The sequence below is a fragment of the Ochotona princeps genome, chromosome 9 (assembly GCF_030435755.1).
Source record: "Ochotona princeps isolate mOchPri1 chromosome 9, mOchPri1.hap1, whole genome shotgun sequence".
Classification (NCBI taxonomy): domain Eukaryota; kingdom Metazoa; phylum Chordata; class Mammalia; order Lagomorpha; family Ochotonidae; genus Ochotona; species Ochotona princeps.
The window spans coordinates 41,642,955-41,657,817 of NC_080840.1; the positions used below are offsets into that span (position 1 = coordinate 41,642,955).

At 38.0% G+C, this 14,863-nt stretch overlaps 1 pseudogene; it reads left to right on the forward strand.

The window, feature by feature from the left end:
* The first annotated feature begins 508 nt into the window (after window positions 1-508).
* LOC118757551 (U6 spliceosomal RNA) lies at window positions 509-594 on the forward strand (annotated as a pseudogene).
* The last annotated feature ends 14,269 nt before the right edge of the window (window positions 595-14,863 follow it).

The following is a 14,863-nucleotide window of genomic DNA, read 5'->3' on the forward strand; positions in this document are numbered from 1 at the left end:
TTTTGATCATTTCCTTAAGTGTGCAAAAACACTTATCTTGATAAAAACTCATAGGTGAGATTTTTAGAAAGGTTTATTTAGTAGAAAGCCAGAGTTAGAGAGGGAGAGTCAGGAAGAGGAGGAGGAGGAGGAAGGGTAAGAGAAAAATGAAAAAGAGAAAGAGAGAGGGGGAGATATCTTCCATCTGCTTGTTCACTTTCTGAATGACCACAACAGACAGGACAAGGTGAATCGAAGCCATTGCTCCTGGAATGCCCTCTGGGGGATGGATTAAAAGTGGAGCAACTGGGATTCAAAAAAGTGCTCAGATAGGAGGTTGGTAGTTTAACCCACAAAAGAATAATTCTGCCTCCCTCATTTGTAAACATTTGCTTTTATTTCCTTTGCTTTATTGGTCTGACCCAGAAACCCTTAGTCTATGCTTATGCTTGCCTCTCTTAGTCTCAAAAGTCTTAGGTCTCATATTTAGGTGATTAATCCACTTGAGTCAATTTTTTGTACATGGTGGGTGCTCACTTTGGCAGCACATATACTAAAATTGGAACGATACAGAGACTAGCATAGCCCCTGTGCAAGGATGACATGCAATTTTTTGTACATGGTGGTAGACAGAGATCTGGTTTCATTCTTCTGCATGTGACTATCCATATTTCCCAGCATCATTTATTTAAAAATTTCTTTTTCTCAACCTGTTCTTAGCACCTTTGTCAAAGATCAGTGGAAATGTATATTTTACTTCTTGGTTCTCTGCTCTATTCCATCTATGGATTTGTTTTTATGCCAATAATATGTTATTTTAATTCTACAATTAAAACTAAATCATTGATGGAAGAAATCAAAGATGACACAAAGAAATGGAAGAAAATTACATATTCATGGAGGACTGGGTTATTAAAATGTTCATACTATTCAGAGCAATTTAGAAATTCAATGTAATTTCTATGAAAATTCTAATGACACGTTATTAGAGTGAGAAAAGAAGCACTATTATAGTTTGTGTGGAAACACAAAAATTGCTGAATAGCCAAAGTGATTCTTTCCTAATTTATGTGATAATGGTAGAGTCACACCATTTTTTTTACATTCGATATTTCAAGATATATTTTTGCCTAAATTAATGATTTTGACCTATTGTGTCTTTATTTTAAATAATTAAAAATAGGAAAAGAAAAAAAGAAGTCTTAATAAAAAAAAAAAAAAGGTAAGAGGCTGGTGTAGTAGCATAGCATGGTAAGTTGATCCCTGAAACTCCAGAATTCCATGAGCTCCTTGCTTATGTGTCTCAGAAAGCAATGCAGGATTCCCACATACTTTGACCCTTGCACCCATGAGGAAGATCTAGAAGAAATTTCCTTAGGCTTTATATGGGTGAGAATATTTTTAAAAGCTCATAGGGAAAATGCAATTAAAGGAAAAGTTCATTTTGGTGCAAATAAATTTTGAATCCAAGAATAATGTTTTCATAATACATATTTACATGTCCTTTTGGAGGACCCCTTATGTACATGGATCTTCTATGTATACAACAGTGCAGGAGGTGAAGAGAAGCTCAACTGTGTCAGTTTTGTTTCATAGTTCAGGGGAATCAAAGTCACCATGTAGGGATTTTGTTCCATCTTGAAGCTCTGTGCTCAACTCCAACAATAGAAATAGGAGCAGGCTCAAAGGGCAGGTAGTTTTCTGGCAGATTGAACAGCCTAGGGTGAGTTTAGGGAATAGAGTTTTAAAACAAGACAGACAGCCTCTGTTTTGTGCTGGAATTATGGAAGATGCAGGTTGTATCCCCTTGTTTCATCAGTCCCAGTGTGTCTGTCAGTACAGTCCAAAAGGCTGGCAATCCATTACTACATGGAAGTCTTTAGCAAAACTGAGAATTCTTCCTTACATCACTTTTCAGCACTCTCGGTGGATTCCCCCTTCAAGGGCAGCCATAGCTGTCATTACCTTTTAGTTTCAAGCTAAGGTTGACCTGGCATTTAAGGGATCAGTGGAAAAGGTTCACCAATTCCTGACTGCTAGCAAAACACCGATTCACATACCCTTCAGCCCTTTGCTGACTTCTCTTCAACAGCCTTTTGCACAAGAGCTTGATCTCCAAGCTCTCTGCATTGAGCAGCAACACCTCTTCAAAGAAGTGCTCTTTACTTCCTGTTGCTGAAGGCCACTGAGTCTACTGCCTCCCAGAGAAAATGACTGGGTGAGGAAGAAGGGTGTGGCAAATATATTCCCTGCTTAACTTTTCTACCAGGCCTATTCTGCCACAGCGGAATCCATTCCATCAAGGATCTCCTACATGTAACCTTCTCTAAAACACTGGAGTATTCTTAGAATTCTCCCACTAGAGAAATTTGGTTGTTCCTAGTCATTCCTTTTATAGTCACAACTGGCTTGTTTTTTAAAATGCAGATTTTAGGAGCATCAAGATGGTGGAATACGGTAAGGGCACGTTTAAACAGACGGAAAAACATTTAATCAGGATGAAGCAGAGGGGATATATTTCAGGAAATAGGAAAGGATGGAACAACAGCAGAGGGGTACCTGGAGACTGACAGACACAGGAAAGCAGCAAAATCAGCAGTGTGGTGTTGCAGTGACTGATACTCCAGTACAGCGATGTGAACTCCACCAGCAGCCAGAACTCCACCAGCAACCGACGAAAGGGACTGTCACTGGGAGCTTGGGAGGTGAACCCAAAGAACTCGCCGTCCTGCTGGTCCGTTTGATTTGACCAGGAGCAGAAACAGAGCAACAGATCTCAGACAGGCAGTGTGAGGACAGAGTGGATTTCATAGCCCAGTCAGCCCTCTAGAGCTGAATTGGGCGCAATTTTGCATAAGGAGGAAAGGGCAAGGGAAACGACGGAGCATGCGCTGAGCTGGGAGTGAGCTCATTTCTGACTCAGTGAACTGCAGTAACGTGGCATTCTACGGGTTCCACCCAAGACAGGTCTGGGTAGCCCTCGGATCTGACGGCCAGCAGATCAAGAACTGTAGTGGTTGTACATCAGGCACCATTTGCGCACTGTGGCAATAGCTTTGGGACTGCACAGAAAACAGTGAACTGCGCATGTGCTGAGCTCCCCCCACCCCCCCCAGAACTCGCTGAGTTCACTGGATTGCACTAGTCCCACAGGATAATAATACCGACTGTGGCAGCCTACCGGTCAAAATAGGTCCGTGTGGCACCCAGATCTAACGACCAACAGGTTCGGACAAGATCAGTGCCACCAACAACCTAATTATATAGGACACCTGGTGTCTCTCTAAGCCTGGGACCTGCTCCAACCACTTGTGGGAGAAAGGTTGCAGAGACAACAGTGCAACCTCAGCACGGTATCACAGGAGGTGGAGACTGGTGAGCCAAGAGCTGGGGCTGTGGAGACCATGGTGGAAATCTAACATAAGAACCCAGACCTGGAACTCGCTGGAGGTTGTGGCACAAGTGGCTGCAAGCAAAGACTTGTTTACCAACCGCAACAAGTAAAATCGCATTGTAGACCTGTGGGTGACACAGCTTAGAAACCTGCCCCAAGGAGAACACTCTGCTAACCAGCAGTACAATGATCAAGAGCAAAAAAAAGAGACAAAGGCACAATGAATGTTACCGAAAATTCCCCTGCAAAGGAGCAAAACCCTATGCCAATCTCAGAGTTAACTGAGGAAGATATTGAGAAAATGGGGGACACAGATTCCATAAGACTCATTTTAAAGATTCTGATCAAAAATGAGAAGCTCATGCAAGAGTTCAAAGAATTTAAGGATGCAATAAAAGCAAATCAAGCCTGGTATATCAGAAATTAAGAACAAAGTTGAGCAAAGTAGAAGTACAGTGAGGAGTCTTCAAAATAGAATGAAACAAGCAGAACAAAGAATCTCAGAATTGGAAGATATTTCCTGTCATCAGGGGGAAGCAAGCAAAAAGCTGGAAGCAGGGCTGGATCAGGCCAAAAAAAGTATTCAAGAATTGAAAGACACTATTAAGAGGCCAAATATAAGAGTTATGGGAGTCCCAGAAGGTGCAGAAGAGAAGCTGAGTTTGCAAATGTATTTACTGAAATAATAAAGCAAAATTTCCCTAATCTGGAGAAAGAATTGGGAAACAAGATCCAGGAGGGGCACAGAACTCCCAACAGGCTTGATCAAAAGCGATCTTCACCAAGACACATGATCTTCAAGTTCTCTTCAATTGAACATAAGGAAAAGCTCCTTAAATTTGCAAGTGAAAAAAATCAATTGACATATAAAGAAATGCCAATTAAGCTCACAGGAGATCTCTCACAGGAAACTCTACAGGCAAGAAGAGAATGGAGTGACATACTCCAGATTCTAAAAGAAAAAAATTGTCGGCCTAGGATAACATATCCAGCAAAGCTTTCTTTTGTCTTTGAAAATGAAATAAAACTCTTCCACAGTAAAGAAAAGCTAAAAGAATTTGCCTCTTCCAAAACTGCCCTACAAATGATACTTCAAGATGTTCTCTTGACAGAGAAGAGGAATAGCACCTACCAAAAACCAAAGGCAAACGGGAAGAACATCCCAGTAAAATGATAACATAAGATTAAACCAATGAACAACCCAATCCTAAAATGACAGGACCAAAGTACCACCCATGTATATTAAACTCTGAATGTAAATGGCTTAAACTCAATCAAACGTCATAGCTTAGTAGACTGGATTAAAAAACAAAACCCATCTGTTTATTGTCTGGAGGAGACACACTTCAACAAAGATCAGCAGAAACTATACAACATAGGTTTTGTTGTTTTCTGTCAGTTTCATCTCTTCAAAACACTTTCTTCTGATTGAATCATTCAATGACTCCTAGATCATGCAGTGGCATCATTTTCTTCAAGAAGGTTCTTGATTTTCATTTCGTCAGCTACACGTTAGTCATTTAATAGCATGTTATTTAACTTCTTGGTGTTAATTTCTTTTTTTCTCCCGGATGTCGATTTTGTTTTGTGGCTTTTCATTTAAGGGGATGTATAGTAACTGTGTAATGGAGACTGTCATATCTAGTAATATGTCATTTAACTTCAGGGCATTGCAATTTTCTATTTTTCTTTCTTTTGTTGATTTTGTATTATGACTTTTCATTTAAGGGGATGTACAGTAGTTGTGTAATGGAGACTGTCATATCTAGTAACATGTCATTTAACTTCAGTGCATTGTAAATTTCTATTTTTCTTTCTATTGTTGATTTTGTATCATGACTTTTCATTGAAGGGGATGTATAGTAGCTGTGAAATGGAGACTAACATCCAGATGTGAGGATGCAGTGTGATATGCATTTCTGCTTCCAGACAAAGATGGATTTACAATGAAACTGTTTACTATATCTTGACAATAGGATTCTAGACTCTCTGCCATTGTCCATGCCCGCAATGATGGACATATGACTGTGTATGAAGAAGAATATGTTAGTAATGATATAGAGAAACTAGGTGGGGGAAGGGAATTGGGGAGGGGTTAAAGGAATATGGAACTATATCATAAAATGATAGCAATATTAATAAAATGTATTAAAAAATAACAAAATGCAGAGTTTAGCCTTTTTTGCTTCAGCACAAATCAATCAATCACATAATCAATCTTAAGAGACAAAACAGAAAAGACTCAATGCAGCTCAGCTGGGTTTTAAGGATTGCTTTCTTTGCTTCCTCTTGAAGAAAGAGCTTTTTTATTCACTGATATACTTTAAGTTCTTCCACTACAAGGAGGTATAAATGTGGGACAAGTGCTACTGCAGTGTAGCATGCTCACAGAACCAGAACCACTCTGGAGTGCAACGATTAATTGTTGGCCACTTCTGTCTCTGTATGGTATTTCAAAGGAATGTTGGATGCAGTGAATAGGAGTTGTACAGGTAAACTTGCTAATCCACAAATTATGTGGTGTGTTGACTTTTCTGTCACTTTAAGAAGCAAAGATGATGTCAAAACAATTGTGTATAGTAGTATTTACTTAACTTATTTGAAAGGCAAATATTGAGAGAGAGAATATTTCAAACAGTGAATGACTCCCAAGATGCCTGCTAGGTCCCGGCAAAGCGCTGCATTAAGTTGGAATCAGAAGCAGAGTCAGAACTAAAACTAGCATCCTAAATCGCTTATATAAGCTGTAAAATTGTGACAACTAAAATTAAAAGTAAGAGAAATAATGAGCATTTACCAACTACCTATTTTGTGTCATGCTTTGGGCTGAGTGGTTTATATGCTCTGTACAGTTTATGAGTTCATTAAGTAATGAAAAAATACAAGAACTACAATAAATAACCATTATATATCATGGAGATGAAGCACTGGGGATTCAAAGAATTATTGGTAGATAGCTGTAAATTCTGCAAGACTTGAGCATGAGTCTGTCATCTATATTTTGAATGCTTCCAGGGTGACTCATGAGTGGCCAGGTTTGGAAATCACTGATCTGATGTGCATACTTTCATGTAGACTATTGGCAGGCAAAGAGTGAAAAACAGTGCATGACTGAAACTGCACAAATGGATGAGGGAGAGGTGAGAACAACCAGGGCTTGAGTGAGGCCAAAAGTAGGAATATATACGAGTAGACAGGAGGAGGAAACCAAACCAGATCTAGTTACTTAATCAGGGTAGGCTTGGCTGAAAAAGAGGACACAGAAAACATGAATTATAATTAGGATGAAATAAGGAGGGAGATAATGTAAAGTGTGATCAGTTTTAAGTACCTGCCAGCTAATCTGAATCAACCGTATAGAATCAAAACGTAAGGAACTCTCTGGAGAATCATTGCTAGTACAAATTTCAATAAACAAAGTTTTATTCAAGTCTCTGTGAATTATAAGAGCAGGGAATTCTGGCTGGTAAAAGCTTGAATTCTAGTAGCAATTGAGAGTACATGAACATTTCTTCTAAATGTGTATGTTGATGGTTTGTGGCAGGATGGGAGGTAGAAGAATGAGGCAGGTTAACAGAGGTCCAGATGAGTTTCTCAGTGTTCTGTGGCTCTCTTACATTAAAGGAGCTAGAGCATCTGTGATGTGAAAGTCAACAGGCCTCTCACACTAAATGCAAAGGCCTAGTGAGGAGCAAGGAAAAAGCTGGAGTCCAGCCATTTCACACCCAGGAGAACATACCACAGTCCCAAATCCCAGGATGGTCTCCCTTGGGAGACAGGCCTGTATGCTGCAGAGGCAGGTGAGCTTCTCCGAATCCCAACTTTTCCATTTACTCTTGTGTTAACTGGCCAAGTTGCTCAACTCTTATGAGCTGTAATTTTCTACTTATAAAATGATAACCCTCCTGGGAATTTTGTAAGTATTGAAGTATTTTATTTAAAAAACATTTATTTTTACTGGAAAGGGAGATTCACAGACAGAAGGAGAGACAGAGAGAAAGATCTTCCATCCACTGGTCCACTCCTCAAGTGGCTGCAATGACCAGAGCTAAGTCGATCTGAATCTAGGAGCCAGGAACTTCTTCTGGGTCTCCCATCCAGGTATAGGGTCTCGAGGCTTTTGGCCATCCTCTACTGCCCTCCCAGACCACAAACAGGGAGTTGGATGGGAAGTAGAGCAGCTGGAACACAAACTTGGGCCCATACAGGATTTAGGAGCATGCAAGGTGAGGACTCCAGCCACTAGGCTATCATGCCAATTCCAGGATTTAAGTATTTTCACGTAAGACATGCCAACCCATAATAAGGAACCTGGCTGTTAGAAAGTGATCAGTAGAGTCAAATGTGGCAGGATAAGGTGAAGGCACAGTAATGCAGGAGAGAATACTGCAGCAATACTGGAAGAGAAGCAGAGATGGCACTATCCTATATGGTAGGAGTGGGCATGTCGGCAGCAGAGCAACATCCGAGAATCTATGAAAATGGGGATGCAGCGCAAACAGTGGTGAGAATGGCCTACAACCAGAAATCTACTAACAACACCAGCTGGTGTGAATGTCAGGGAAAGATATCTTGCTCCACTGTTGATGGAAGTAAAGATGCAGACTGCATTGTATCTTCATATCTCGTTATGCTAGTCTCTATTAAACAGTTATTATACATACATTTAAATGAAAAGTCATGAAACAAATTCAACAACAGGAAGAAACATACAAAATTAACAGCAACATAAAGTTAAATAACATGCTACTGAATGACCAATGTGTTGCTAAAGAAATGAAAAAGAAAAATAAAAATTTTCTTGAAGCAAGCAATGCAATTGTGTGACCTGTCAGTGAGGAAACTAATAAGAAAAAAAATTTTTGAGTGAATAAAAACAAAGACAAAAATATCAAACCCCTGAAAGGATTGTTGATTTTGTATTTGCATGAAGGTTGCCTGATATCAGAGAGAATACATGATACTTGTCCTTTGGGGATTGACTTATTCCACTGAGCATAATGGTCTCTAGTTGGGACCATTGGATTGCAAATGAAAGAATTTTATTCTTTTTAATGGCTGAGAAGTATTCCATGGAGTAGATTTACCACGGTTTCTATATCCACACCTCTTTTGACAGACATCTGGGTTATTTCCGTGTCTTTGTCATTGTAGATTTTGCTACTGTAACTATAGCATTACATATCCCTTTCTCATATGCAGACTTCATTTCCTTTGGATATACTCCCAGAAGTGAGATAGTTGGGTCAGATGGCAGATCAATTTTCAGTTCTGTTAGCACTCAAATTCTGAAGAAGTGACCACAAAATAATATAATTATGTCCTTATGTCCTACTAACCCTATACTTTACCTAACTTTAAGCATGCTTTTCCATCATTAATGAGTTCCTAATATAATCTTTTTTATAGGTAAAGTGTGTTCAAGTTTACACATACATGGAACTTGTAAGATGCAGATCAAAGGAACTAAATTTAGATATAAGATAAATACATATGGATACTAGATACTGTGTGAGCTATAGTTAATAATATTTCATCATATACTGGTAATTTGCCAAGATAGTAGATTTTATTTACTTTTATTAGGAGAGGAAGTAAACAACAAATGAGACAGGCAGGAAGAGAAGAAGGAAAGGACAGAGTGAAGGAGTGAGGAAGGGAATCGTAAGACAAGAGAGATGTTAGTTTGTTTAACTTAGAAACCACTTCACTGCATATTGTATATAAAAATAAATACACCCAAACACCACATTGTACGCCTCAAATATAATCAATAAAACGATAAGATAAAATTCAATTGAGTGGCAAAAGTCTATGCTGTATTAACAATGACAAAACAGTTTCTACTAGGGTGATCCATTTCACTGAAAATTTGCTCTGTGGAAAATGAGTTAAGCCTAACTAGTGTACAATGCATGAAGATTCATTTAAAGAAAATAATTTGAAAAAATTACTCAGCACCTAATCACTTGGATTATTTAGTGAGCTTGAGTTCTTAACAATGAACAGAAGATTTCTCTGAAGAAATATTTTCTGAGAAAAAGAAGATTGCTTTTTCATGGATGATGTTGTTATTAAGAAAATGTTTTTTTGCTAGAGAATGAAAACCTTGAGCTTAACAAAAACCATTTGAATTCTTGCCCAGAAAATCTGTCTAGGTTTTGATTCAACATTTGCCAAAACATTCAACATACATATCTGTCTAGGCATTGCCAGACATAGCTCATTATTGTGCCATCAAAGATTTTAAATTTGCTTGATCTCATTAGATTAAGCACAGTTCCTTCCCACAGGCATTAATCGGCTATAGAAATACTCTTTAATTTGCTACAAAACAAAGATAATAGAAAGGCTTTATTGTGGATGCTGTAAAGTTCCCTGTTTTTAAATTTGTGGATCAAGTTTTACATGTTTAATGGCAACATCTGTGGAAAACTGCACTCTCTAAAAAACAAATCCACATCTTGTGACTAAAAGAGGCTGTCTGTCCACATTACTTCTTCCTCTTCACCCTGGTTACATAGCTATTTTCTAACCAATAACATGTGTATTCCAAACTGAATGTGATGAGATGACTGAATCTGACAAATGGCATGGGAATGGAACAGATATAAACCATTATCACATGTTTCATCTGAAATGGGATGGAAATGTTATAGATTGACTTTTATATGTTGAATGTGTAACTTCACATGATGAGTCTCTGACATCACAGAAATGATGCTTGCCAATCCCTGATGAACTTCTTTGAGCTAGGAATATGCTTCTTTTGGTTAACTGATAGAAATTTGTGGGTTAATCTATTACAGTAACTACTCCCACCATACTTCTATCCAACTTCAAATGCTTTTATCAGTATTCTTATTTAACATTTGGGGATGTAGTCAAGAAGTAGATGATCTCAGATAGTTTGATTCCAGAGTCAAGGCTCTTGAATAGACAATAATTTGGTTCTTGACAAATAACAGCTCATTTTTCTTTTAAGTAAGTGATATAACCCAATGGCACAGGGCTATCTTTTAAAAATACAAATCGAAAATATCAAGAGAAGACATTTCTTAATAATGAATGAGAAGACTGGTCATCTAAAGCTGTCACATGTCAGCTCAAATATTTCTGCCAATTGGCAGGTTTTCAACTGACACTGAGAAAAACAGAGGGAGGCAGGAGGTAAGGAAGGGGTGTGAGTATCAACATACTACTGCTCTCTTTAGTCTAAGTAATCAAAACAGGAACAGATGTCCTTGCCCTTGTGCTCACAATAGGTCTAAATAATCAAACAAGGAGCAGTGCCTCCATCTACTGAATAGAACACAGAAGTATTTTTTCCAGTTTTTGCTTCCTTTCATATCCAGGAGTTTGTATCAAAATAGGAAAGAGGACTTTTACTTCCTTAACATTTATCTGGCCATGTTTCAACAGCAGTATAAAGGAAGTCTCTTCCCAGATCAATCCTCAGAGTAAACATGTATATTGACTTACTGAACTTCTGGTAATGAAGCAGATGCCTACAGGACACAAAATGTCCAAGGGACAGACCAGAACCAGAACCTCTGCCATGAACTGAACTTGAAGACGTTTACCATCACCCACGGAATGCAGGTATAAAATACAGCCTTCAGTCTTCCACTAGGCAGAGTTAACAGAGGCATCATCCAATGGCTGACAAGCAAAGACAGTGCGAAGGTACAAGAAACTAAATACAAAGACTAAAACCCTATCATATAACATGTTATGTTTTGAATGTTATATGTTGTGTATAAACTAAATTGAAGTATAGGTGAGGTGGTCACAGAAGGTGGCTGGGAACTCGCATTTACTTTCAACATGTTGGTTACTCATTACTATGTCAATTAATTCCATAATGATGTAAATTTTTGCTGATGGTATGATGGAGCTTTCAATTGACTGGGATAATACTCTGCTAGCTCTGTCTTCAGACCAGAGAGGGTATACCTAAGAAGACGTTGAACTTGACTGGACAATAAGATGCTGGACTCTATGTTTGGTGTATGCTTGCAATGGGGGAATCTCAACTGAACTTGAGCTGTGGTTATGCAACAAGGTGGAGGAATCCACCATGGTGGGAGGGTTTGGGGAGGGGTGGGAGAACCCAAGTATCTATGTAACTGTGTCACATAATACAATGTAATTAATGAAGTTAAATAATAAAAAAAAAGAAAAGAAAAGAAAAAAAAAATAAAACCCTATCATAACTGCCATTAATCCTATCATAAAAGGTGGAACCCTCATTACCTAAAAACTCCTCTTAGGTTCAATCTTTGCACATCACGGTCTTAGAGATTAAGTTTCCAACACAGCCAAACCATAGCAATGACAACCACTGTATTTTCAGATGTTTATTGTCAGACTGCACCTGGGGGTCACCATCCGTGATGAAAATCTCAATAGATGTCCCTCTTCACCGAAGTTGAGGGAAAAAGTGCAGAGGCTGAGAATGACATTCCATGTGCTACACACATGAGCTTATATATTTTGCAGATATGAACTTGAAGCTTTAAAATGATAGACCATACATTTAAAAGCTTCAAGTTCATATCTGTAAAATGGTGACAGTGACAGTGTCTGCCTAGCAGGATTATGTAGAGTATTTTTAAAGTTCATATATCATAAGTACTAAGAATAATCACCAACCAAATAACAGCATGTTATTGGCCATGACAGTCCCAATTGTTCCCAAGAGTTTAATCCTGAATGGCAAAACTCCCTGTAGTGATTACAATGATGACTTTGATTCAATCCATTAGAACTAGAATTTACCTACTAATAACCTATAATATATGTTTACTAGCCTAAGGCAAAATCTATGTTCAGCTCATATGCAAAATGAAACTCAGCACTGAATTTTTCACTGCTTCTATGTCCATTGGGATGTCCACTGGGAACCAACTTTTCTTAAGAAAAACTTCATTATAGAGGCATTCATAACCCAGCAGGCATTTCATTTGACTTCTGTTACCAAATTCCTGCAATGCAAAAACTTATATTCAATGTAGGACAGGAGTTGACACACTATACAGATCTTTTGAACCTACTGATGCTAAACATGGTGTATAGAAGTTATTTCTTAGGCAGTAACCTCACATGACCCTCGACATAAACAATACTATAGAGATTTCTGGTAAGAGTGGTGAAAACATCACTTATTAAACACAAGAAAATCCTTTTATTTGACTTTCTTGAAATGTATAGAGTTCTCGACCATTAACGAAGGCTTAGAACAAATTTTTAAATGACACAATCAATATAAATGGTACTAAGGTTTCCTTTTTTGACACAGCAGATTCTAATTTCAAGGCAAATTGAATAGCACCTTGAGAGGCTAACAACGGTGTTCCATTGCTCAGAATCCATGATGTGACATGGTGTGAACATAATGGCTTCCTGAATTTGATAGTTTCTAGTTTCTCACAATCTGTTTATTCCCTGAAAGGAAGTTGGTCACACTTAAGGGAAAAGAAAAATTCATTCATTGACTCGGTTTCTTCATGAAGCTGGCTATTTTGGTTTCTTAATTTCTTTACTTCAGTGTTCACTCATTTGCTCAAAGCAAGTAGAAACATCAGAGGGCAGATAAACCTTGGTATGTTGACTTTACTCCTGATTTTATATAGTCTTTGTTCAAACTGCCATTTCATCAACAACCACAGCTCATATAGGATCATTCCTGCACAAGTGGAGTACATTTTTCTGAGAGTTGTTTTCTTTCTTTCCAAGCATTTAGTGCATTTAGCCCAACTCCCTTTTGTTTCTAGAGAATTCCAGATCCCAGTGCAAGATGCAAACTTTTCTCCTCACAACAAGGAAAACGCTGCCAAACCCAAAAACCAATCATTCTTCTTTAATCACCAGGAAGTTAAGGTGATAGAGAAACCACTAGTGCCGAAACTGAAGTGAGGAGAACACAGAAGCAAGTTTCCCAGGCATGGAAATTCAACTAGCAGCAACACTCAAAGGGTGGGAACTAATTACTAGAAACTTAGCGTGGACTAGATCAATTGGCACACCATGACAACACCACTCCCATAACTCAGCTTTGGGAGGAGTTGGGGGAACATTCATTAGTTTTCTTCCAAGAACATATGAAGTTGTTTAAATGAAGATCAGAGCAGGGAGATGAGAGAGTAACCATCCAAGATCCAGGAGGGGCACAGAACTCCCAACAGGCCTGATCAAAAACAATCTTCACCATGATACATGATCATCAAGCTCTCTTCAATCAAACATAAGGAAAAGCTCCTTAAATATGCATGTGAAAAAAATCAGTTGACATAAAGAAATGCTAATTAAATACACAGGAGACCTCTCACAGGAAACTCTACAGGCCAGAAGAGAGTGTAGAGACATACCACGTTCTAAAAGCAAAAAATTATCAACCCATGATAACATACCCAGCAAAGCTTTCCTTTGTCTTTGAAAATGAAATAAAATTCTTCCACAGTAAAGAAAAGTTAAAAGAATTTTCCTCTTCCAAACCTGCCCTACAAATGATACTTCAAGATGTTCTCCTGACAGAAAAGAGGAATAGTACCCATCAAAACAAAAGGCAAATGTGAGGAACTGCCCAGTATATTCTAAATCAATGAACATCCTAGCAGAAGTCCAAATCAATGAACAACCCATTGCTAAAATGACAGGGCCAAATTACCACTCATTCATATTAAACCTTAATGTAAATGGCTTAAACTCGTCAATCAAATGTCATAAATTGGTAGACTGAATTAAAAAAACAAAATCCATCTATTTGTTGTCTACAGGAGACACATCTCTCCAACAAAGATCTTCAAAACACTTTCTCCTTTAAATTCTTCACTGACTTATAGATCATACCGAAGCATCATTTTCTTCAAGAAGATTCTTGAATTTCTTTTTTGTTTCTTCAGTGATACATTAGTCATTCAGTAGCATGTTATTTAACTTCGTATCATTTTTAATTCCTTTTTTTCTTCCTATTGTTGATTTTGTGTTGTGGCTTTTCATTTAAGGGGATGCATAGTAATTGTGTAATAGAGACTATCATATCCACATTATGTATGTGTGCATTCCCCTCACTGTTCCAGAACCACAATCTCTTTATGACTACAACATGTCTGGATGTTTGCTATTCAAAATAATGTATCTAATGCAGACCTGATAGCTCCAAGGAAGCGTTAGGTGCAGACGTCACTGCCTGGGCAGTCCTGTGTGTTAAGAGCACATATTCATGCAAGATCCAGGAGAAGCATTCTCTTAGAAGAGGAAAGCAATTATTTGTGCATTATGTTTTGTGTCTGAAGTGCCATTTTTAGAGTGCTTATTTTTAATAGTGGCAATCACTCACTTACTTCTAAAGGTCACTTTATATTATTTGTAGAATATTTAAAACTGTTAACAGCACTCTTTTCTCAGGAGCTAATTTTAATAACATACTATTAGTTTTATTAATACTTGTGCACAAATTTGGATATTAATTTGTGTTTTGAGTTTATC